This window comes from Haliotis rubra, unplaced genomic scaffold (genome assembly GCF_003918875.1).
Source record: "Haliotis rubra isolate DU_JTF1 unplaced genomic scaffold, ASM391887v1 Scf404, whole genome shotgun sequence".
Lineage (NCBI taxonomy): Eukaryota > Metazoa > Mollusca > Gastropoda > Lepetellida > Haliotidae > Haliotis > Haliotis rubra.
Genome location: NW_025767085.1, coordinates 728,363 through 753,005, shown reverse-complemented (window position 1 = coordinate 753,005; position 24,643 = coordinate 728,363). Strand labels below are relative to the sequence as shown.

The 24,643-nt window shown below is 39.1% G+C and overlaps 1 long non-coding RNA gene across 2 annotated transcripts in view; it reads left to right on the top strand.

Moving 5' to 3' along the window:
- Positions 1 to 14,731: 14,731 nt before the first annotated feature.
- LOC124287669 overlaps positions 14,732 to 24,643 on the top strand; it is a 49,179-nt gene continuing 39,267 nt past the window's right edge. Inside the window, exon 1 of one of the 2 annotated variants that reach the window (XR_006901312.1) lies at positions 14,732 to 14,895. This is a non-coding gene — a long non-coding RNA (uncharacterized LOC124287669). The remainder of the gene's footprint in view (positions 14,896 to 24,643) is intronic. The other variant, XR_006901307.1, reaches the window with a different exon arrangement.

Here is a 24,643-nt window from a genome sequence, read left to right as displayed (position 1 = left end):
AATGTCTGTTGGTCATGTAGGGTTTGTGTTTCTTGGTAATGAATGGTTTGTGTTTGTTGCTCGTGTAGGGTTTGTGTTTGTTCGTCATGTAGGGTTTGTGTTTGTTGGCCATGTAGGGTAATGTCTGTTGGTCATGTAGGGTTTGTGTTTCTTGGTAATGAGGGGTTTGTGTTTGTTGGTCATGTAGTGTTTGACTTTGTTGGTCATGTAGGGCTATGTTTGTTGGTCATGTAGGGTTAGGTTTTGTTGGTCATGTCGCTTTTGGGTTTGTTGGTCAGGTAGGGTTTGTGTTTGTTGGTCATGTAGGGTTTTGGTTTGTTGGTCATGTAGGGTTTGTGTTTGTTGCTCATGTTGGATTTGTGTTTGTTGATGATGTAGGGTTTGTATTTGTTGGTCATGTTGGGTTTTTGTTTGTTGGTCAGGTAGGATTTGTGTTTGTTGGTCATGTAGGGCTTGTGTTTGTTGGTCATGTTGTGTTTGTGTTTGTAGGTCTTGTTTGGGTGTGTTTGTTGGTCATGTAGGGTTATGTTTGGTGGTCATGTAGGGTTGGTGTTTATTGGTCATGTAGGGTTGGTGTTTGTTGGTCATGTAGGGTTTGTGTTTGTTGGTCATGTAGGGTTAGTGTTTGTTTGTCATGTGACTGTTTGGGTCATGTTTGTTGGTTAAGTAGGGTTTGCGTTTGGTGGTCATGTAGATTTTATGTTTGTTGGTCACGTAAGGTTTGTGTTTGATGGTCATGTTTTTGTTGGTCAGGTAGGGTTTGTCTTTGTTTGTCAGGTAGGGTTTGTGTTTTTTGGTGAGGTAGGGTTAGTGTTCTTTGTCATGTAGCGTTTGTGTCTGTTGGTTATGTAGGGTTAGTTTTTGTTGGTCATGTAAGGTTAGTGTTTGTTGGTAAGGTAGGATTTGTGTTTGTTGTTGATGTAGGGTTTGTGTTTGTTGGTCATGTAGGGTTATGTTTGTTGGTTATGTATTGTTTGAGTTTGTTGTTCAGATAGGGTTTGCGTTTGTTGGTCATGTAGGGTTTCTGTTTATTCGTCAGGTAGGGTTTGTGTTTGTTCGTCATATCGGGTTTGTATTTGTTGGTAATGTAGGGTTATGTTTGTTGGTCATGTGAATGTTTGGGTCCTGTTTGTTCGTCATGTAAGTTTTGACTTTGTGGGTAACGTAGGGTTTGTGTTTGTTGGTCATGTAGGGCTATGTTTGTTGGTCATGTAGGGTTTGTGTTTGTTGGTGATGTAGGGTTAGTGTTTGTTTGTCATTTGAATGTTTGGGTCGTGCTTGTTGGTCATGTAGGGTTTGTGTTTGGTGGTCATGTATATGTCATGTTTCTTGGCCATGTAAGGTTTGTGTTTGTTGGTCATGTGTTTGTTGGTCATGTAGGGTTTGTGTTTTTTGCTCGGGTAGGGTTTGTGTTTGTTGGTCATGTAGGGTTTGTGTTTGTTGGCCATGTAGGGTAATGTCTGTTGGTCATGTAGGGTTTGTGTTTCTTGGTAATGAATGGTTTGTGTTTGTTGGTCATGTAGTGTTTGACTTTGTTGGTCATGTAGGGCTATGTTTGTTGGTCATGTAGGGTTTGTTTTTGTTGGTCATGTAGCGTTAGTGTTTGTTGGTGATGTAGGGTTAGTGTTTGTTGGTCATGTAGGGTTAGTTTTTGTTGCTCATGTAGCGTTAGTGTTTGTTTGTTATGTAGCTTTGGGGTTTGTTGGTCAGGTAGGGTTATGTTTGTTGGTCATGTAGGTTTTGTTTTTGTTTGTAATGTGAGGTTTGTGTTTATTGGTCATGTAGGGTTTGTGTTTCTTGGTAATGTAGGGTTATGTTTGTTGGACATGAAGGGTTTGTGTTTGTTGGTCATGTAGGGTTTGTGATTTTTGCTCGGGTAGGGTTTGTGTTTGTTCGTCATGTAGGGTTTGTGTTTGTTGGCCATGTAGGGTAATGTCTGTTGGTCATGTAGGGTTTGTGTTTCTTGGTAATGAGGGGTTTGTGTTTGTTGGTCATGTAGTGTTTGACTTTGTTGGTCATGTAGGGCTATGTTTGTTGGTCATGTAGGGTTAGTTTTTGTTGGTCATGTCGCTTTTGGGTTTGTTGGTCAGGTAGGGTTTGTGTTTGTTGGTCATGTAGGGTTTGGGTTTGTTGGTCATGTAGGGTTTGTATTTGTTGGTCATGTTGGGTTTTTGTTTGTTGGTCAGGTAGGATTTGTGTTTATTGGTCATGTAGGGCTTGTGTTTGTTGGTCATGTAGGGTTTGTGTTTGTTGCTCAGGTATGGTTGGTGGTTGTTGGTCCTGTAGGGTTTTTGTTTGTTGGTCATGTTGGGTTTGTGTTTGTTGGTCATGTTGTGTTTGTGTTTGTAGGTCTTGTTTGGGTGTGTTTGTTGGTCATGTAGGGTTATGTTTGTTGGTCATGTAGTGTTTGTGTTTGGTGGTCATGTAGGATTTGTGTTTTTTGGACATGTAGGGTTTGTGTTTGGTGGTCATGTAGGGTTGGTGTTTGTTGGTCAGGTAGGGTTTGTGTTTGTTGCTCATGTAGGGTTAGTGTTTGTTTGTCATGTGAATGTTTGGGTCATGTTTGTTGGTTAAGTAGGGTTTGCGTTTGGTGGTCATGTAGATTTTATGTTTGTTGGTCACGTAAGGTTTGTGTTTGATGGTCATGTTTTTGTTGGTCAGGTAGGATTTGTCTTTGTTTGTCAGGTAGGGTTTGTGTTTTTTGGTGAGGTAGGGTTAGTGTTCTTTGTCATGTAGCGTTTGTGTCTGTTGGTTATGTAGGGTTAGTTTTTGTTGGTCATGTAAGGTTAGTGTTTGTTGGTAAGGTAGGATTTGTGTTTGTTGTTGATGTAGGGTTTGTGTTTGTTGGTCATGTAGGGTTATGTTTGTTGGTTATGTATTGTTTGAGTTTGTTGTTCAGATAGGGTTTGCGTTTGTTGGTCATGTAGGGTTTCTGTTTATTCGTCAGGTAGGGTTTGTGTTTGTTCGTCATATCGGGTTTGTATTTGTTGGTAATGTAGGGTTATGTTTGTTGGTCATGTGAATGTTTGGGTCCTGTTTGTTGGTCATGTAAGTTTTGACTTTGTTGGTAACGTAGGGTTTGTGTTTGTTGGTCATGTAGGGCTATGTTTGTTGGTCATGTAGGGTTTGTGTTTGTTGGTGATGTAGGGTTAGTGTTTGTTTGTCATTTGAATGTTTGGGTCGTGCTTGTTGGTCATGTAGGGTTTGTGTTTGGTGGTCATGTATATGTCATGTTTCTTGGCCATGTAAGGTTTGTGTTTGTTGGTCATGTGTTTGTTGGTCATGTAGGGTTAGTTTTTGTTGCTCATGTAGCGTTAGTGTTTGTTTGTTATGTAGCTTTGGGGTTTGTTGGTCAGGTAGGGTTATGTTTGTTGGTCATGTAGGTTTTGTGTTTGTTGGTAATGTGAGGTTTGTGTTTATTGGTCATGTATGGTTTGTGTTTCTTGGTAATGTAGGGTTATGTTTGTTGGACATGAAGGGTTTGTGTTTGTTGGTCAGGTAGGATTATGTTTGTTGTTTATGTATGGTTTGAATTTGTTGGTCATGTAGGGTAAGTGTTTGTTGGTCATGTAGGGTTTGGGTTTGTTGGTCAGGTAGGGTTATGTTTGTTGGTCATGTAGCGTTTGTGTTTGTTGGTCAGGTAGGGTTATGTTTGTTGGTTATGTATGGTTTGAGTTTGTTGGTCATGCAGGGCTTGTGTTTGTTGTTCAGTTAGGGTTTGGGTTTGTTGGTTATGTATAGTTTGAGTCTGTTGGTCATGTAGGGTAATATTTGTTGGTTATGTAGGGTTTGTGTTTGTTGATCAGGTAGGGTTTTTGTTTCTTGGTCAGGTAGGGTTATTTTTGTTGGTAATGTATAGTTTGTGTATGTTGGTCAGGTTGGGTTATGTTTGTTGGTTACGTATGGTTTGAGTTTGTTGGTCAGGTTGGGTTTGTGTTTGTTGGTAATGAGGGGTTTGTGTTTGTTGGTCATGTAGTGTTTGACTTTATTGGTCATGTAGGGCTATGTTTGTTGGTCATGTAAGGTTTGAATTTGTTGGTGATGTAGTGTTTGTGTTTGTTGGTAATGAAGGGTTTTGTTTGTTGGTCATGTAGGGTTTTTGTTTCTTGGTCAGGTTGGGTTATGTTTGTTGGTTACGTATGGTTTGAGTTTGTTGGTCAGGTTGGGTTTGGGTTTGTTGGTCATGTTGGGCTTGTGTTTGTTGGTCATGTAGTGTTTGTGTTTTTTAGTCGTATAGGGTTTGTGTTTGTTGGTAAGGTAGAGTTTGTGCTTGTTGGTCAGGTAGGGTTTGTGTTTGTTTGTCAGGTAGGGTTTGTGTTTGTTGGTCAGATAGGGTTTGTGTTTGTTGGTTGTGTAGGGTAATATTTGTTGGTCATGTAGGGTTTGTGTTTGTTAGCCATATAGGGTTTTTGTTTGTTGGTCAGGTAGGGTTATGTTTGTTGGTAATGTAAGGTTTGTGTTTGTTGGTCAGGTAGGGTTATGTTTGTTGTTTATGTATAGTTTGAGTTTGTTGTTCATGTAGGGTAATGTTTGTTGGTCAGGTAGGGTTTGTGTTTGTTGATCATGTAGGGTAATGTTTGTTGGTCATGTAGCGTTTGTGTTTGTTGGTAATGAGGGGTTTGTGTTTGTTGGTCATGTAGTGTTTGACTTTATTGGTCATGTAGGGCTATGTTTGTTGGTCATGTAAGGTTTGAATTTGTTGGTGATGTAGTGTTTGTGTTTGTTGGTAATGAAGGGTTATGTTTGTTGGTCATGTAGGGTCTGTGTTTGTTGGTCATGTAGGGTTTGTGTTTGTTGGTCAGGTTCGCTTTGTGTTTGTTAGTCATGTAGGGTTTGTGTTTGTTGGTAATGTGTTTGTTGGTCAGGTAGCGTTTGTGTTTGTTGTTCATGTAGGGTTAGTGTTTGTTGGTCATGTAGGGTTTGTGTTTGTTGGTGATGTAGGGTTGGTGTTTGCTAGTAATGTGTTTGCTGGTCAGGTAGGATTTCTGTTTGTTGGTGATGCAGGGTTGGTGTTTGTTGGTCATGTAGGGTTTGTATTTGTTGGTGAGGTAGGGTTAGTGTTCTTTGTCATGTAGCGTTTGTGTTTGTTGTTGATGTAGGGTTAGTGTTTGTTGGTGATGTAGGGTTTGTGTTTGTTGGTCATGTAGGGTTTGTGTTTGTTGGTGATGTAGGGTTAGTGCTTGTTGGTGATGTAGAGTTTGTGTTTGTTGGTGAGTTAGGGTTTGTGTTTGTTCGTCATGTGAATGAGACTTTTGTTATATGCATCATAACAATGTTTGTTTCGTTTGGTGGTGATGTTTTGGAGGTTTGTTTGGGAATATGGTGCTTTATGTATGATCAATGACACAGGGATATCTGTATAAATAGCTGCTAACTCGTGAAAAGTAGGGGCGTCGGGGTACTCCAGTGGTAAAAGAGTTCGCTCGTCACGCCGAATAACCGGTTACATTGTGTGAAGCCCATTTCGCGTATTCCCCGCCGTGATGTTGCTGGAATATTGCTAAAAGTAGTATAAAATTAAACTTATGCAACTTGAGAAAACTAACTCCGATTTTCACGGCCTAGTCCACGAGCCTACAATCAACAATCCTACGTCAATATAAGACTTGTATTTTCAATGAAGCTTTGTCTGCAACAGATGCACGTTATTTAAGCTTGTTCAATCTCTCTGTGTCGATATGCATTTGTACAAACATCATTTCTCATCAGATGGCAGTCGATAAAAGAGTTAGGGAACAATAAAAAGGCAAATACTAAAAAAGTATAATATGTACTTTAGCGTACATGTTGACATAGCTATATAAATGATTTTCCATCCACTTATTCTGTCGTAAAAAATATTGTAAGTAAACACAAACTCGGTCTACATGATGTCTAACTCAAAGCCAAATTCACATTCACTGAGAAATATGATAATACAGATATCCCCTCGCCCGGGTTTGCACAAGCCATGGCTGAAGGCCACTCTCAAAATTATCAAAATCAGCCGAACATAAAAAAATTCTCTAATAGAGTAGCACTATTACTGAAATATTTGGTCCGTTCCAACAAATGTATTTTGAAAATATTTAGAGAATTTGAGATATCGAAATGTTCAAATTATACAATATCTTAAATTCGGCAACATAATTTAGATTCATGCGTTGTTTCAGACAAACATGCACTCAAAATACACTTTCGGTGGCGAAAATATTCTTACTGGTGGTTATTTCTTTCACCCTTAATTTCGATTTTTGGGAAGGGTGAAGCCCCAAATAATACGTGGACGACCTTTGTGTTTCACGTACGACACATACAGATGTCGTGTGAGGATTGTTGTTACACGCGGCGTCGCGAGCATCTGTAAACTCAGCACACCCATTTTGTACATACTCTTTTCACTTAAACTGAAAAAAACATAGCATAGATCCTGCAAGGCTCAGTTGGTTTACAGTACGAATGCCTGTTTACACTGCGTTATTGAGCGTATGTTTGGAAAAGATATAAAAGAAATATATTATTCCGACATAGCATTTAGTCATTCATGTCAAGATTTTTTAAGTGAAAGGAAGCTATTTAGTTTCCTAATATATATTAGTATATGAATGTATGACATAAGCAGAAATGTAGCTCACTACTGTTGACGAACTGTGGGAGCACTTGCTTACCTGAAGCCAAAGTACATAATTAAAAGTTCTATCACTTGAAGGAAAATTCTCTTCAATAAAATCTTCATTAGTAATTTTCGGCATAAGCAGTCTTCTGTGTTCGATTCCGTCTATACCACAAGCGTTTCTTTTTGACTTGCCTAGAAATACGTTTTGATACCAGATGTTCACGAAAATGTGAGTGAGTGAGTGAGTGAGTGAGAGTGAGTGTGGTTTTACGCCGCTTTTAGCAATATTCCAGCAATATCGCGGCGGGAACACCAGAAATATTGTACCCATGTGGGAAATCGAACCCGGGTCTTCGGCGTGACGAGCGTGACCACTTGGCTACCCCACCGCCCCTCGTGAAAATGTGAGCGTAGCCTGGCTCCCCAATGATACCTGTCACGAGACATCTGAGACCAGTGACCTTGAACCTCAGATATCTCGCTGACAGTCAGATTATACATTACTTAAAGTATTTTGGTCATATAATGCTGTCTTTTTGAATGTCGTTTCCAAAATACCTTTGTGCACGACTTGTCTGCAATTACCATATGAAGCCTGTAAACCAAAGCTGATTTTCATTATATTAGTCATGGGCATTATTTCGAATCTAGTTACACCTTTACCGTGAGTGACAAATAACATGCTTTCCAACAGAGACAGTGTCACATATGCTTACATTACAAATTGTATTTTAATGAACATGATGTGATACAAACGGTTTTTGTCAATGTTAATTAATTGTCTGCCAGTTGATACTTATCCCTGAGATTACATGACACACAAGAGACGTTGTCTGGGAGTTCTTCATGGTCACGGTTGTCATTCAGAGAATGTTTGCCCAATCCATTGGATCTTTTATATCAATAAAATATGTTTAAAACATATTCAGAAAATGACAATCAACTCATATCGCGATAACCTTTGTGCGCAGAAACTTTAAAGGTAACGACGAATTTCTCATGCTTTATTGACTGGATATTTTAGCAACACATCAGCTTATTAATTGTGTGTGATCACGTGGACTTGTTTATCGAACGAAGAAGTGACATATGCACATAGTAATTTGTTTTAAACATATTGTATTGACATAAAAGATCAAATACTAGTAGATTAGGCAGGCGTTTCCAGTTTAAAACGCCCTTTCCACAAACAAATAAACTTGTTCAGCTGACGTCGCCAGCACTACACGAGTATCATTACCTTTTTGTTTGAGTTCTTTACCGTACCCTTGATTATGATGCTGCATGTGCTTGGTGTTTTGCCGGTCATAATCGTTTTGGTGGCTTTTTTATTGTTCGAGTTTTTGACATGAAGTCTACGTACTTGGACTGGGTATGCTTCCTGGGTAGTACCACAGCGCTCAATACACAGTCTATGTTAACAAGTGGTCAAATGTATCATGTGAAATAAATAGGATTGCCCTTTCTCAGTGCCGAGAAGGTGTAATCCAAATATTACATACTTGTTGAGTAGTGAGTTTGCTACTCGAGTTTATTTCAGCAAACTCAATTCTGCTTTCATTGTGGGGCATTTAATTTGGGCGCGCACCCCTCATCCTAATTGTCCAATAGACATATTTAGGGCTAAACCCTCAGTGATCATATCTCATAACTATAAAAGCTGAGTTAGGTCGATCTATGTAGTTGATTTAACTGATGCCTATGCATCTTGTGGATTGTCTTGTCACAGAGTGGTTGTTGCTAGGTGGATGCGGTAATAACGCTGCTCAGCTAATTAGATTTGGTCATGGTTTGCTAATTAGCTATCCTTTTCTGGCTTGTGAGGTGGCGTATTTCCATACTGCCTACAGGTCCAAACTGCCTACAGGTTAAAACAACGGTCCAGTGATCAGGAAGTGAATACACCGATCTGACCTGTTCTACCCCTGCTAAAATGAACTTGACTAGTTAGCTGGTTAATTCTATGGTGTCTTCCCACTCTGCCTACAGAAGTTTAAACAAATTACAAGTGTTGGTTGGTAGGACATCCTTATTCATTCTGAGAATTCTCAGACTTTACATGGAGACATGGATTTATCATGAAAAACTGGTTTTACAGTCTTTCAGTGGTTTTACAGTCTTTTCACACACAACTGACAATCACTTTGCAAACTTGATGTCCAGCAGCATCAAGGTACTGAAGAGGCATTTTTCTGCCGCTCTGGGGGTGCTCCTTCAGTCTCAGAAATGTGGCATCGAGCTCTCTGTAAGCACGCTTGCGTGACTTGGGGAGGGCACCACAGTCGAGCTGAGCACGTTTAGCTTTGTCCACGGCTTAAATTTTCTTGATGTTGCAGATGAAGAGGTAGATGTTTGGGTGGACTTTGGCAATAAGGTTTTTCACCCCTCAAGGTGGTTGCTAGTCCGCTGGCCAATATTTCCATACTGCGTCCAGATCCGTACCGGAAAACGTGCCTCATAGCTGGTCCCATAGGGCAGGTGCAACATAGAAAGTTCCATCCATATACCACTTGGCGGCACTGTGGAGCATGTTTAGCATGTCCTCTGAAGCAAAAGCCAGTGTCTTTTCATCGTCACCATCATCAATGCACAAGAATTGCTGTCCATCTTTTGTCTGAGTCCATGGTCCTTCGAGTTGAACATCAGCTAGAGACTTGGGTAGGTTTGGTAGAACTTTGCTTCTGTGCCGGTAGAGGGAGGACTTTACACTCGAGAACGATCGTACAGACGCTGGGTCAGCAACCTCGGACAACTCTTCATCGTACAGCTGCCGAATGGATGTGACGTCCTCCTAACTGACTGACTGAGTTTGGTTTTACGCCGCTTTTAGCAATATTCCAGCAACATCACGGCGGGGGACACCAGAAATGGATGACCTCCTGTACACGCTGACGCAGTCTGCTAAGGAGTTGAATCTCATTTTCAGATTCCAGTGGGACATGGTTGTGCGGTGTTGTTGATTTCATGAAGTCTCCAGTTGTAGAACAGCGGCCTTTGCATTCAGAATGTACACACTTCCAATGCGTTGTGGTCTGTCGTCTGACGTTGAGGCGATATCGGTACCCAGCAAAGAAAACTTGCTGTCCTCCTGCTTGAGAAGTGATGAATTGAACGCGTTGAACATTTGCCATTGTGTGATGGATACAGTTTAATTAACTGAGAAGATGAGATCTTCTCAACAATTTAGCCCTTACCATGTTTTTCGACATTTATCTGACAAAGACAGACAAAGCCTGTAACAACATAGTTAAAACAAGCCTACCCAACTTGATCAAATAGGATTAAGTTAATCCTGCTTTGGAGGTTACAATATAAGCATGCTAACTGCTTCCCAAAACAAAATAAAACAATATCATTGTACTTGTCTTGTAGTCTTTATTGGATGAGAAGACTCAAAACATACTATACACAGAAGTAGATGCACAGATATATACTAATATAATCCCCCTAATTATCCCTTACTCCAAACGAAGCACCCCTTTTTCATGGTCTACTCCCATTTGCGAGAACTCCCAGTTGCGAGACTCCCAGTTGTGAGACAGTGGAGAAGGTAAGTAGCAAAGAAAACACACCTTACTCCACTATCTGATAGAATGGATTAACCCCAGCTAATTAGGGATTAGCTATTTAACTGAATCTTGTGGAGGTAGCTTAAAAGATAAAGTAATTAACCTACTCAGGTAAATGGCTTTAAAAAATAAACACTTTGTGTAGGTAACTTCGTGATCATTTGAAAGAGAAATTAATTTACCTACTCAGATTTACGTGCTTGAAATATCTAGCAATAACTGTTGTAACTATAATTAATCCAAATGTATTTATTAACCTGTGACGGCTCTTTCCGATCACCATTATGGCAGGCCTTCAACAAGCCACACCACCCCTAAGCGGCAACAGATTTCTGCTGTTCAGCGATGGTGAAGACGACAAGATGCTCGTGTTCTCAACAGATGAACAGCTGCGAGTGCTTCGATCCGCAACAGTTATCTTCACAGCATGTCCCGACCTCTGGAACCAGCGGTACATCCTCCATGTCAGGAAAGGGATAACGACCTTCCCCTTGGTATACGCCCTGCTCCCTGACCGTCGTCAAGCTACATACCAGCGCCTTTTCAGCAACCTTAAGATCCATGTTCAGCAACTTCTCAACCAGCCTCTCAACCCTGACAAGTTTCAAGTGGACTTTGAGATGGCTGCTATTCGAGCTGTTGAGCTTGAGTTTGGGTTTGTAGAACGTTGGGACTAACAACAACATTGAGGGGTTTCACAGTAGATTGAATGCTACATGTCATCGCCATCCAAACATCTTCAGGTTTATGGAAATCATCAGGAAAATAGAGAAGGCAGAGAAGACCAAGCTGTGCCAACTCGACCTGGGAGGCGCCCCTCGATCGAGGAAACGCATGTATAGGGAAATAGACAATCGACTACATAGACTCAAAGATCAACTTGCAGATGGAACGAAATATCACATGCAGTATCTTGATGCAGTCGGCAAACTGCCGAAAATATGAAAAGTGTCAAATTCTCCAAATATGGACCCATGTAAAAAAGTGTTTTATAATGACACACAAACATCATAATAGCGCAAATCATCAAAATGTGTGAATAAAAAATGATAATGAAGTATTTAAAGGACTATTTCTTCTGTGTAAATATAATGATAATCTTTTTCAGCATTTCAGTATTTATCTTCTTCTTTATTGAAAACAATAAATGCTCTTCAATGAACAATGTCTTCTGTGTCTCATTAATGAACTATGCCTCCTGCGGGTACTCTTCAGCAACAGGGCTGTTCCCACTTTCATCGTAGGGATTGGGAAGCACCACCTGTGTGCACTGAACCATTAATTAGTGTGTCTCACAACTGGGAGTTCTCGCAAATGGGAGGACACCGGAGCACCCTTTTTCATTGATACTCGGGCTGTTCCATTATTCTACAGGGCAAAAAATCTTTTCCCACGCTGCCTACAATAGTTTTGTTGGCAGTTTGGGATATAGGCAGTTTGGAACTGTAGGCAGTATTGGACCTAACCTGTGAGGTAGCCTAGTGGTTAAAGCGTTCGCTCGTCACGCCGAAGACCCAGGGTCGATTTCCCACATGAAACCCGGGTCCCCAACCATGCCAATCTCACCCTTCTTGTCCATCAAGAGCTCATCGTTTCGCGAACACCATGTTCCATCACTATCTGGGGGCAAGGTAGACGAGCTGTCTAAGGCACTGCGCTAGTAAGCGAAAGGAGCCTGGATCGATCCCCACATGTGACCGGGTATAAAAACCTTGGAGCTAACATTACTTGCCGGCTCTTTCAGTGTTGTCAAAACTCCTAGTGTGCTGTACACAACCTTGTGCTCTTAAAAGAACCCACTCATCCGACGGTAGGTGACCAGATGGTGGACACACGTACACGTGCAGACACCTAGTTACGGGTATAGTAATGTGCAGTATCATTACAATATACTGTGACTATGTGTCCCAGTTCACCCAGCTGCTAATGTGTACCTTGTGAGGATGAGGCTGTGTGATAACTCTCTGCACTTCACAGGCTGCATGAATACTCCACAGGGAGTTGAGTTGGTTAAAAAGAATGCCAGAAGAAACTTAAGACATCCTTTGACCAAGGGAACACTCCAACGCCTTGCGTGAATATGTGCGCTATATAAATATCCTATACTAATCTGATAGCGATTTTACAGTATATAGAAAGGGATTGCAAGATACAAAGATTATAGACTTTCAATATAGATTTCTACAAGGTATTATTTACACAAAAAAGGAATTAGTCAAAATGAAAAAAATTGACAACAGTTTGTGTTTTACAAAGATGTAAATGAGAGTGTGTGTCATGTGTACTGGGAATGTCAGGAGACTCAAACATTTTGGATAAACCTACAAATTTGGCTTAACAATTACTATCCACATCCATTGAAATTATCAAAAAACATGATTTGGTACTCAAAATGAAAATAGATTACTAAATCACATCATCATTGCTGCAAAGAGACATATTCACTCATGCAGTATTAAAAATATGCTTCCAAATCTAACTTTCTATATAAAAACTCTAAAAGAAATATTTTTTGTGGAAAAACATATATCAGCAAAGAATAATAAAATAAATAATAAATGGAGCCTTCTCTCCCCAGTACTTAGATGACTCAAACTGTATTGACTTGTACCTCACACTATCTGTACATTATCTATTTAATGAATTATGCATGTTTATAAATATATTAATACAAAAATATCTTACCTGTACATCATGTAGCCATATTACTTTAAGCCGTACGTATCACGGCTTGGTATATCTGCAATATTGTAATATTGGGAACCAATAAAAAAAATTAATAATAATAAAAAAAATAATCTGAAAGCGATTCATAAACACATGCTCCTGATATAGTCATAATCGTACATTCACACCTGATTTCAAGTTGTTAAGGTGTATGAAGGACTTTGGCCCATATACACATAACATAATACGTCTACATCGCACATGAATTGCATACAATGTACATGGATGTTTGATATATTGTTCTCTTGAGATTAACCCTTGACAAACATATCTACATCAATTATTTAATACATCACTACACTTTGAATTCAGTAGCTGTCTAAATTTGTTAATATTAACGTTGTGGTGATACATACATGGTAGATAACGCTGTCTTAAATTCCTATAGTATTTACCCACTAGAATAAAATGATACTCATCTTCACTTCCAGTGCTACACAACTGACATAATCAGTTAATAGAGTGAGATACTTTTCTGGTTCAAATAGGCTTTTATATTGTCTATATACACTATATCGAGTAGCTTTCTTGTAAAATACCATTCCATGACTGTAAATACACATTAACTGCAACATTCTTAAACATTTGAAGAAAACTGAAATATACTATTCACACTTTGATAAGGATCAAATCATGGATTCAACAAAAAACTGTGACGTGGGGTCAATTTTGGTTTAAATATCTAAGCCAATTGTAAGCATGGATCCTAGGTTTCAGTATGTGACTGCTTCTTGTGGATCCCGTATCTGCTATTGACAGGTGTTGTGTACTTGTCAATGTCCCGTGCCATGATTTGCAAAATGGTTGGTTGGTGCCATGAAAACCATTTTTGGGGTTACTCGTGCATCAAGTGCATACGGTTAGCTTAAAGTGTCTGTTTTTCTAAAGATGTGTTACCACATCATTATTTATCCAGTTTTAAATGGATACAATTTCAAATTATAATTGAACGTTTAAGTGAAGTTACGAATTTTTGTTATCCTTAGTAAAGTGTGAGTAGTATATCACCAACCCCTTGAGACAACCAAACATACCCAAAACCTTGTGGAATTAAAAAATAACGAACAAAAGAAATATAAGTTGTATATCCACAGTTATCATAATAAAGTAACATGTCATAAGCTTTTCTTTCTATTCTATATTGACACATAAACACAAGTTTTAACCAGTATTTTACAAATCGACATTGTGCATTTATGTACAGTAGATATCGGCCACATTCACCGAATACAATGGCATTTGGTGTCTGTGGACCAACGTTTATAAACTTTTTACATTCAGTGAGATGGACATTTCATTTTATTGAAATTATTATTACCCCAAACTTCAGCGCCATATAAAAGAATTGGTTGGATTTGCGTATCAAATATCTTAAAGAAAACAGAATAGATATTAGTATCGATTCTATACAAATATGGAAAAGAGTTTTAATCAATTCTAAATTGTCATCTGCCAAAACAAAGGATAAATACTTGCGACTGAATATCATACTCACACACCATGTACAAATAATCATTGAGAGCCACCGATTTGTCTCCAGTCTATTAACACACATTACAAGGACATGCTGACATTCCTTGTATGTGACATTTCTTCCTGGCTCTGACGTAAAATTGCAACTGCGTTGTATCAGCGTGTATCACGGATGTTAACAGATACATGTTGTTGGGTGCAGCAAAATAAAATACACTGACTAAAGTGTTAGTATTGTCGCATAAATTGAGTCCCTTGATTTCACAATTTGAATGTTTGTTCACCCACAGTTACTTGTTTATTTTAAGACGCAGAAATGCAACACACAATTTGCCCTGTTTACATGAAGAGTATTAAGCTTATAAAAACGTTGTACCATTGTACCACGGTGGTGTTTCATTCGTCCCCGTTGTGAACTGAAGCGGAATGCCATTTGGCGAGTTATCAAAAGGCGCACATAACGATCCTCCTCTAACTGGGCAACAGCGCATTCTGCAGCTGACTTTCGAGACGGGTTAGCACAGGGCAAAGGTACGTACGTGTATAATTTCCATTATGTTTAAGGTGTGGTCACCTTGTGACTTGTCTCGATAAAGAGAAGATTCCTTAGGTCCTGTCGGACGCTTACATATCTTTGATCCTGTCGGACGCTTACATGTCGGTCATATAATTGCGTAGTTATAATATGATATGTGTAGGATAAAACACTCCTCCTCGGTTTTGGTTGAGATTGTAAAACCTCAGGGGAAGGAAACTGACACTGAGGTTTTACAATCTCAACCAAAACCGAGGAGGAGTGTTTTATCTAACTTATAAACCGTCTAAGACAACACTTAATTTCAATTTGTGCATGTACTGAGTAGAACAACATTGATGGAACAGCCCGCAAATGTTGGAACAGCCGGTGTCAACTGGGATGCGACTGGCACAATGCTCGTGCTCTGCACGCGCTACCCGTGTCCTGCACGTGCGCTGCCCGCAGTACCTGTCGTGTGAGAAACACATGGTTCATACTGACAAACAATCTCCTTCCTCACAGCGATCCTTCGTAGCGTAGTGGATAAAAGCGCCAAGCTAGAGAGCGATGGGTTGCGGGTTCGAAACCAGTTATGGCCAAAGAATATTGGAAGTTTTCAATAACTAGATATTTTACGATCAGTCATCAGGGTATGAGGTTTTACAACGACCATTGTAAAACTTCGTACCTCGTATGAGGTATTACAACGGTCATTGTAAAACCTCCTGCGAGGTATTACAATGATCATTGTAAAACCTCCTGCAATCGTAAAACCTCTACCGAGGTTAGTCCATAATGCGAAGCAACTGCAAGAACAATAGACAAAATTGGCCATAGGTTTATAAACTGCTTTAGTAGACGTCCTGGACGGCGCAGTTTTGTCGAATCCTTATGCATTGCATGTTTGAATTTTCTGATTCACTGAAACCATCAGATGAAACTATTTGCGCTAAATCTAACACTAATTGTCAGGATATATTTAGTACTTTGTAAAACTTTCTACAAGGATACTAACGGGACATAGTATTAAGCCCGCAATATCAATAGAGTATCACATTCAACATTGTCCGTAACTGACAAGCCTTGTTATAATATGTAACATACTAAAAAGCTCCACTGCTTTTTATAGAATGACGTGATACCCGGAAAATGACATATTATTTCTATTAAAACTTGTAAGAAAAACACTAAAAGTATTTGGATAACAACGGGTGGTGATCGAAGTGCCACCGCCGACGATCTTGAAGGACGATAGGAGTTTTGAAAGATGACGGTGTGGGATCGGTATAGGGAAATACCACCCCGATTTGTCAAACATGTATTCACCTAAAGAGGCACAGTGTGTACCGGGCTGCCAATGGGGATTTAAGGGAATATGTCCTACTCCTCTTGTAGCGCCTATCATGTTCATTCAATGTTGTCGCCGAGTAATGACATTAACGCGCACATCTTGCTCTCGTTTCCAATGATTTCCGTTGCTGGTCATGCCATTCACTGGTTGGTGCGATGTTGGGAGGTTAACACTGCCCATTCGCGCGCGATGAGCACGTGCATTGTCTCGTTGAAAGAAACGAGACCAACACACCGTTTGTCTGTTGGTTTCCAGACCGTTCTGTCCAGGCATACTTCCTTGCACAATGTGTTCTTGGGTTTACTCAGTCATAATGATGAATACAAGTCTCAGTGAAAGAGATAACATATCCTGGAGTAATCGGATGTCTGAGCTGGTTCCAGTTCATGTTTGTTGGTCATGTAGAGTTCATGTTTGTTGGTCATGTAAGGTTAATGTTCGTTCGTCATATAGAGTTCTTGGTTGTTTGCCGTGTAGGGTTTGTGTTTCTAGGTCATGTTGGGTTTGTGTTTGTTGGTCATGTAGGGTTTGTGTTTGTTGGTCATAAAGAGTTCATGTGTGTTGATCATGTTGGGTTTGTGTTTGTTGGTCAAATTGGGTTTGTGTTTGTTGGTCATGTAGGGTTTGTGTTTGTTGATCATGTTGTGTTTGTGTTTGTTAGACATGTATGGTTTGTGTTTGTTGATCATGTTGGGTTTGTATTTGTTCGTCATGTGAATGTTTGGGTCATGTTTGTGTAAGGTTTGTTTTGCGTGGAGACTTTTGTTATATGTTGCATGCGATGTTTGTTTCGATTGCTTGCGATGAATGACACAGGGACATCTGTATTAATAGCAACTAACTCGTGAGGTACTCAAGTGGTGAAAGCGTTCGCTCGTCACGCCGAATAACCGGTTCCATTCCTCACATTTGTACATTGTGTGAAGCCCATTTCGCGTATTCCCCGCCTTGATGTTGCTGGAATATTGCTAAAAGCAGTGTAAAATTAAACTTATTCAACTCGATTTTCTCCGATTTTCACGGCCTAGTTCACGAGGCTACAATCAACAATCCTACTTCAATATATGACCTGAATTTTCAATGAAGCTTTGTCTGCAACAGATGCACGTTATTTAAGCTTGTTCAATCTCTCTGTGGCGATATGCATTTATACAAACATCATTTCTCATCAGATGGCAGTCGATAAAAGAGTTAGGGAACAGTAAAAAGGCAAATACTAAAACAGTATAATATGTACTTTAGCGTACATGTTGACATAGCTTAATAACTGAGCATTAGTTTTATAGAAAATCATTAATATTAATTTCTTTAGGAAAATAATATTAATTCTCCTGACTAAGTAAATGATTTTCCATCCACTTATTCTGTCGTAAAAACTATTGTAAGTAAACACAAACTAGGTATACATCATGTCTAACTCAAAGCCCAACACCCACTCAATGAGCTGGATGTTCTAATTACTACTTCAGGTGCCAGAGTTTGAAAGGAAAAACACTTTGGCATGTACTAGATGTTCATCATAGCAATATCATCTAAAATAATAATAATATAATAATAAAGTCAATTTCTATAGCGCAATATCCACGTTGAATGACATGCTCAAAGCGCTTTGAAGTAGGTAGGAAAAAGTTTTAGAGGTATGCCACCTGAAAGAGATAGGTCGTTAATAGAGTTTGAAAAGTTGAGAAATTGTCACATGATTTTAGATTTTCTGGCAGTTGGTTCCATTGGACTGCTGCTGTATGAAAGAAATACAGTTCGCCATAGGCCTTTGTTGTTGTTTTTGGAACTTGCAGCAAGTTCCTTGTCTGAGATCTCAGAGAACTAGATGGAACGTATGGCTTGAGAAGCTCATGCAGATAGACTGGCGCTGTACCCTGGATGCACTGGAATGTTATACACAAGGTTTTGTATATAATCTTCTCTTGTATAGGTAGCCAGTGCAGGCATCGGAGTAGTGTTCTCGTGCTGGGTACATGGTTACAATTATTGCTGCTGTGTTTTGTACACGCTGTAGTTTGTTGATTAATCCTTTTGGAGATCCCGTTAGCAGAACATTGCAGTAGTACAGATGTGATAATATTAATGACCTCATCAGCTTGATTGTAGCATCTTTTGAGATCAGCATGCGGATCTTGCTGATGTTACGGATGTACATGTAACACGTCTTGGCTAGTTGATTTACATGCTTCTCCATTGACAGTTCAGTGTCAAGAGTGGCACCGAGGTCTTTGACTGCAGCACTGCATACTTAAGGCACAAAAACACAATATAGTTGTAATATGGATGTAGTTGTGTCTTTTTATTCAATGTGAAGGATGCACTCAATTTAAACTCAAGATGCTATTACGTCCATAAGCCCACCCGTGAAGATCCCGGGTAGAATTGTTCTGGCTCGGGTGGTCAGACTTGCTGACTTGGTTGACACCTCATCGTATCCCAACTGCGTAGATCGATGTTCATGCTGTTGACGACTGGATTGTGTGGTCCAGACTCGATTATTTACATAATGTATGGTCCAGACTCGATTATTTACAGACCGCCGCCAGATATCTGGAATACTGCTGAGTGCAACCAACGTTCATAGCCAAATCCACAAACGGGTAATCCATATAATGCAGATTACCCCTCGCCCGGGTTTACACAAGCCATGGCTGAAGGTCACTCTCAAAATTACCAAAATGTCTCTGATAGGATAGGACAATTACTGAAATATTTGGTCCGTTCCAAAAAATATGTTTTGAAAATATTTTGAGAATTTGAGATTTCGATATGTTCAAATTAAGCAATATGTTAAATTTGGCAACACAATTTGGATTCATGCTTTGTTTCAGTTTTCAAAAGACAAACATGTACCTAAAATACTCTTTCGGTGACCAATGTAATCTTACTGATGGTTATTTTTTTACCCCTAATTTCGATTTTTAAGAAGATTGATGCCCTAGATAAAACGTGGACGACCTTTGTGTTTCACGTACGACACATACAGATGCCGTGTGATGATTGTTGTTGCACGCGGCGTCGCGAGCATCTGTAAACTCAGCTCATCCATTTTGCATGTACTCTTTTCACTTAACAGAAAAAACTAGTATAGATTCTGCAAGGGCTTCAGTTGGTTTACAGTACGAATGCCTGTTTGCAGGCATCATTGATCATTGTTTGGAAAAGATATAAAAGAAATATATTATTCCGACATGGTATTAGTCATGCATGTTAAATTTTCAAGATTATTTGAAGGAAGCTATTATTTTCCTAATAAATATGGTTATATGAATGTACGGAATAAGCAGAAATGTTGGTCACTGCGGTTGAGGAACTGTGGGAGCACTTGCTTACCTGAAGCAAAAGTACATAATTAAAGGTTCTCATAATTAAAGGTAAAGATTTTCGGCTTAAGCAGTCTTCAGTGTTCGATTCCGTCTATACCACAAGCGTGTCTTTTTGACTTACCTAGAAATACTTTTTGATACCAGATGTTCGCGAAAATGTGAGTGAGTGAGTGAGTGTGGTTTTATGCCGAGACCAATGACCTTGAACCTCATGTTATACATTATTTAAAGTATTTTTGTCAAATAGTGCTGTTTTTTCGAATGTCGTTTCCAATATACCTTTGCGCAATAAATGTCTACATTCACCACATGGAACCCGTAAACCAAGGCTGATTTTCATTTATGTTAAGTCATATGCTTTATTTCGAATTTAGTTACACCTTTCCCTTGAGTGACAATTAACATGCTTTCAAACAGAGACAGTATCACATATTTTTACATTACAAATTGTATTTTAAAGGACATAATGTGATACAAACGTTTTTGTCAATGTTAATAAATTGTCTGCCTGTTGATATTTATCCTTGAGATTTCATGACACACAAGAGACGTTGCCTGGAAGTTGTTCGTGGTCACGGTTGTCATTCAGAGAATCTTAGAGCAATCCATTGGATCTTTTATGTCAATAAAATATCTTTCAAACATATTCAGAGAATGACAAGCAACTCATATCGCGATTACCTTTGTGCTCAGAAACTTTGAAGGTAACGAATTTCTCATGCTATCATAACTGGATAATTGGATATTTTAACGCATGTGCTTATTGGCTGTGTGTCACGTTAACTTGCATTGATTATCGAACGAAGAAGTTCCATATACCGATAGTAATTTGTTTTAAACATATTTTATTGACATAAAAGATCAAATAGATTAGGCAAACGTTTTCCAGCCTAAAACACCCTTTCCACACACAAATAAAAAGACAGAGGATACATGTGTGATTATTGAACACTGAATTAAATGACAGACAGTGCTTCAATTCCATGGAAACAATAACAGTAACTTGTTCAGATGAAGTCGCCAGCACTATATGAGCATCATTAGCTTTCTGTTTGAGTTTCTGTTCGTACCCTTTGATTACGATGCTGCATTTGCTAGGTGTTTTGCCGGTCATATTCGTTTGTTGTTGTTTTTTTAGGGCTCCTTGCTGCTAAGCAGGAGACCTATTGTAATTCATAATGTTTTTATTATTATTATTATTTATTATTCCGACGAATTTTGTACCACTCCTACAAAGAACACCAGTGGATAGAATCGCTTGAAAAAAATTCCCATGGTGTCCACAGTGCTGAAGTTGTTTCTGCAAAAATCTCAAGGTTCTATGCCCAATAGCAAAGGGCAGATAATTCAAAATTAATTTAAAAAATTCAATTTCAGCAGCAAATATCTGCAAAACTACTGATCCAATGACTACCAAATGTCTTGAGCAGATGCGCAATCAAAATGTCTACAATTTCGCCTGGACGGGTCGAGTCGCTAAAATGCACCGTTTGGCCTCTATGTTGGATTGAAGTTTTGGGTGATGTTTTTCAGCAAAATCCTGACTGCTTACCTCCCAAAATGTGCTGCACTGAAACTACAAGAGCTACGGCTTTCAAACTTTGCATACTTTGTGTCTATGCACCTTACTACACAGTAGCATCGTCAAATGTGGCTATGTGGATATGATGGCTGCCATATTGGACGCTACTTCTGGGCAAAACTTGTCTTTAAAAACTTCCACGGGCTTCTTTGCCATTTTGTGCCAAACCAAACGTAGCACATACAACACTTTAAACGCTTGCTCTGAAGTGGCCTTTGGTTGCTGAACATTTTCTGTTCTTGGTACTATGTCAAAAGTCACTGCAAGCGCTACGGCGTTCAACATTATCCGTGTGTATGGGAGCTAAAAGGAAAAAAACCTATTTGAGACCTGCCCCAAATGAAAGAAAAAGAGTGCTAAGCAAACTGACCCACAACTCGAGGCACACCACACCAAAAATCACGCAAACAGACTGTTAACAACGTACCAGTCATGATAAATAATACTTACACTCAGAACCCCAAAGTTTGCACAGATTTAATAAAATAGGGACTTCTTTATATCACCGACGGCCCAGGGATACATTGCCGAATTTTTTAAAGTTTCATCGACATTTACAGCACGGCAGAGTACCCGTGCAAAACATGCGACAGTCTGAAGGAAAGTGCGAGGACGATTATGGCCGCTCTTTCAAGCAGGTACTCGCGCTGTCTGTTATCGATTCCTCACAGACGCAGGCAAGTTGCACACGCTTATTCACCGTGTCAGCATCGATAGCACTTGAAAACTAATAGGTAAGTATGCAGTCACATGTTCATAACATCTACATCTATATCTACATCTCATTATTTATTTGTGTTGTACATTTGCAGTACATATAGTTAATGGACGATTCACAGGTGACGAACATGGGGCATATACATGTTTCAAAGGAAAACGGCGCAAGCCTTGTTGACTATGCATTGTGTTCATATACTGTTTCCATCGTATTACAGACTTTAAGTTTGACACCCGCCCTCAGTCTTGTTTTGCTGACCTGTAACCGTAGAAACAGTAAATAGTCCTGACATTTTATTCGGCGTTTATTAGGCATATAAAATACTTTGTGGACGGTACTTTGAACCAAAATGTCTCACCAGATTTAATATTTCTAGTACCTGACGTATATTTTTGCTGATGAAATTGCAAAATCTTGTTATTGGAACAGAAACAGTTGCTATTAATTCTGTTGGTCTTATTTCAAGAAATCACAACCAAATTCATTTGGGTTATAGTGCCAATGTAATGAACATTCAGCTGGAACTGATATGAATATTTTAAGTCAAATTTACACCAGTTGAACCACCCAAGTGAATACAGTGAATGACGTCTATCCAACTGGACTGGTTCGATGTTTGTGCTGGTGGTGTGGAATTTCCAAGATTCATCACAAGCTCGGTAACAATTTAAGTATATCAACAAATTCCAGGGTAATTTTCCTAAATGTTCTTGAAGTTAGATCACTGGAAACATTTGTTCTGGGGTTTTTTTGAGAGACAGATTTGTTTTGATTAATGTTATGTGAATCACAGTGTGAATCTTGCACCTTTGTTAGCTAAGATTACCAAAGTGTCGGGTTTTTGGGTGTGTTATTTTGACGGTTTGAACAGGTTGTTCTGTCTTGACATTCCTATTTTCCCCCTAGACACCAAATGATATTCTTAACTTCAGATCCAAGTATGGAAGATTTCTATAAACTAATCTAAACTTACAGGACGCTTAGTACTCTCAGTTCAAAAACTTTCACATAGAAGCAAAACATTGTCATAATTGGCGGTGATGTCATTTATTCAGTTAAAACAAATAAATAATTTGCAACCTGAAACCAGTATGCTTATTCCGTTGAAGTTATATTAAAGTCAGCATCTGTTTCCGAAGCCACAAGTATCATTATCCAAACCATACCACACAATGCTTTGTATCTAACCCTCGACCATAAGAATTTACAGTTAATGACTGAAGTATTTATCATTACTCACAGTGACACGATCCATACTAACTGTAGCCATTAATATTGTCACAAGTACGTGACAGATACAAATGGCTAGATTGTATTACGACCGAGGAGCCCTTATCGTTGCTTGCAACTATATTATTTTATTTTTTTAATTTTTTTTTAATTTTATTTTTTATTTTTATTTTTTATTTTTTGGGGGGTTGCGTTTGTTTTGTTTGGGGTTTTTTCTGGTTTTTGCTGCTTCTAATGGGTGACAGTTTTAAGAGGTTTTATTATTCAATATCTGAAAATTCGTTTGACAAATAGTCAACTTTTGCCATATAGTATACTACTCGGGCTGGATAGTGTCACCACGCTGGATACACAGTGAATGTTAGAAAGTGCTCGAATGTATCATGTGAAATATGTAGTATACAAATATTACATAATGTTTCATTAGGTGTCTCATTCTGAGAGTCTGGGTTCAAATCCCGAATGGAATTCAGCCCCCAAATGTACTAGATCTGTACTTACTGAAAAAGTGTAAATCCCAAATCTAACATGTCAGTGCGCTACAAATGATTACTTCACCAACGCTGGAGTAAAGCCAAGTCAAGTTATTGTCGTGACAGTGTCAAACTGGGGTTTAATGGCGTAGTTTCTCATGACCTGGAGAAAATATACATAGACAGACCGATTGGAGTAAGGCGCATTAATAAACATACACCAAATTGGTATTGAAGAATTTATTAACACTAATCAATACACCATGCTAGAGTATTGAGGCCTTAAGCAAAGCCGATGAAATTAAACAGCGTGAGATCCGTCTTATAGGTGATTACCCACAAGAAAGCGATGCTGATAGTCTGTGCTACTATACAACTGACCCCATCTATGTACATGTACACAGATTGTATTACATCTAACACAAGTTTGCTACTGCCCCAATCTACAATTAACATACAAATAAAAACGGGTAGTTCCTCTGAACCTCGTTATCATGCCATGTTCCACAGCGGTGCAATATTTACTGTAGGATTAAGTTGACTCGTGAGTGAGTGAGTTTAGTTTTACGCCGCACTCAGCAATATTCCAGCTATATGGCGGCGGTCTGTAAATAATCGAGTCTGGACCAGACAATCCAGTGATCAACATCATGAGCATCGATATGCGCAATTGGGAACCGATGACATGTGTCAACCAAGTCAGCGAGTCTGACCACGCGATCCCATTAGTCGCCTCTTACGACAAGCATGGGTTACTGAAGGTACGTTCTAAGCCGGACCTTCACGGGTCACTCGTGAGGAATGCTTGTAAGTGTATCTTTGGAATAAGTACAACTTTGTGTATTGTTTGCTGCAAAAGTAAAATATTTAAGATGAAATTTGTTGATAATATTTTGTGTTGCTTCTGCAAAGACAAAGAGACTTTGTCACTTGTACTGGGATTGATGGAAACACAAATATTTGGGAATAATCTTGAAATCTGGCATAATAAATGTTTACCTTTCAAAATCAATTATCAAAATGCCTGATCTTGAGCAAGCATGCATAGATTATTAAATCACACAATAACAGCTGACAAA